Source organism: Otolemur garnettii, unplaced genomic scaffold, assembly GCF_000181295.1.
Source record: "Otolemur garnettii isolate 467f Iridium unplaced genomic scaffold, OtoGar3 scaffold00152, whole genome shotgun sequence".
NCBI classification, from domain to species: Eukaryota; Metazoa; Chordata; class Mammalia; order Primates; family Galagidae; genus Otolemur; species Otolemur garnettii.
The window spans coordinates 4,205,812-4,207,823 of NW_003852547.1; the positions used below are offsets into that span (position 1 = coordinate 4,205,812).

General features: G+C 44.9%; 1 protein-coding gene across 1 annotated transcript in view; it reads left to right on the top strand.

Moving 5' to 3' along the window:
* Positions 1-2,012, top strand: part of DHX34 (DExH-box helicase 34) — a 30,074-nt gene that overhangs the window by 15,088 nt on the left and 12,974 nt on the right. The gene's annotated exons all lie outside the window — the stretch shown is intronic.

A 2,012-nucleotide genomic window follows, 5' to 3' on the forward strand; every position in this document is an offset into this window, starting at 1 on the left:
TTTTTTTTTTTTTTTTAATTGTTGGGAAATCATTGAGAGTACAAAGAACCAGGTTACCCTGCTTGCATTTGGTTTTTTTTTTTTTTTTTGGAAACAGAGTCTCACTCTATTGCCCTTGGTGGAGTGCTATGGCATCACAGCTCACAGCAACCTCCAACTCCTGGGCTAGGTGATTCTCTCTCCTTAGCTTCCTGAGCAGTTGAAACTACAGGCACCTGCCACAATGCCCAGCTATTTTTTTTGTTACAGTTTGGCAGGGGCTGGGTTTGAACCTGCCACCCTCAGTATATGGGGCCAGCGCCCTAATCACTGAGCCACAAGCACCACCCGCTGCTTGCATTTGTTAGGTAAACTTCCTCTTATAATTTTGCCGTGCCTCCCAAGAGGTGTGTCACACATCCTGATCCCCCTACCCCTTTCTTCTTCCCTCTCTCCACTTCCCCATTCCCCACCCCCACCATGTACTAACACCAATGGTCCTCATAACAGAATTGAGTAATTGGATTCTTGCTTCTCCATTCTTGTGATGCTTTACTAAGAAGAATGTGTCTTAGTTCCATCCAGGTTAATACAAAAGATGTAAAGTCATCATCTTTTTTAGTGTCTGAATAGTATTCCATGGTATACATATACCACAGCTTGTTAATCCATTCCTGGGTTGGTGGGCATTTAGGATTTGTTTCAAGGTGAGGAGCTTTGAATCAGATGAAAGACTGGGTCTTTGTGATTGAAGGTGGACAGAAAATTAAGGAATCAGTCTGGATCAGTAAAAAAAAAAATTAAATAAATAGCTGGGCGTTGTGGGTGCCTATAGTTCCAGCTACTTGGGAAGCTGAGGCAAGAGAATCACTTAAGCCCAAGAGTTTGAGATTATTGTGATGTCGAGGCCTCTACCCAGGGCGACGTAGTGAGACTCTGTCTCAAAAAACAAACAAACAAACAAAAAAGAAATTAAAAAAGCAAAAAGAAACAGCTGAAACAACTTTTGATAATACATCTTATTTATTCTAATATATCCCAAACATAATTTCAATATGTAATCACTATAAAAATTTTGGCAGTAGTTTGTATTATTATTTATCATTATTATTTTTTGAGACAGAGTCTTACTATGTTGCCCTCAGTAGAGAGCTATGGTGTCACAGCTTACAGCAACCTCAAACTCTTGGGCTTAAGCGATTCTTTTGCCTCAGCCTCCCCAGTAGCTGGGACTACAGGCACCCACCACAACGCCTGGCTATTTTTTGGTTGCAGTTGTCATTGTTGTCTAGCAGGTCTGGGCCAGGCACGAACCCTCTAGCCTTGGTGTATATGGCTGGCGCCCTGGTCACTGAGCTATGGGCACTGCCAGTTTGTATTATTTTTTATATTAAGTCATGGGAATCCAGTGTGTATTTTGTACTCACAGCACATCTCAGCTCCGACCAGTCACATTTCAACTGCTCACTAGTCACATGTAGCCAGTGGCTGCTGTGTTGGACAGTACAGGGGAGCAGAAGGGCATTCCGGGCAGTGGAGACAGCCAGTGCAAAGACCTTGTAGTGGGAACGTGTCTGGTGTTAGGGGAATAGCCAGGAGGCTGATGTGGCTGTTATGGAGTCCGTGGAAGGGAGGGCAGGAGATGTTCATTGATGATGTTTCATCATATATTTGTTCGTTCATTAAGTAGTTTTTGAGCACCTGCTCTGCGCCAGAGCCTTTCCTAGATGCCAGAGGTACAACCATGGAGCAAACAAGCTCCTGCCCTCACAGACCTCCCACGTAACTCGAGAGACAGACAGTGAGAAGGATAGATGAGAGAGCTGTGTGGCCATCTGTAGTGCCTGTGCTGAGCAGAAAGTAAGCAGGAAGCAAGGTGGGAGTAGTGGGGGCTGGGGGTGGTGTCATGTGGTCAACAGTGGAGGCCTCAGTGAGATGGAGTCGTCTGGGCAGAGGCCTGAAGGAGGAGAGGGGTCAGCTGGTCCCTTTAGTCCTGAGTCAGGTGAGGAGCTTTCCTTTTTTTTTTTTTTTTT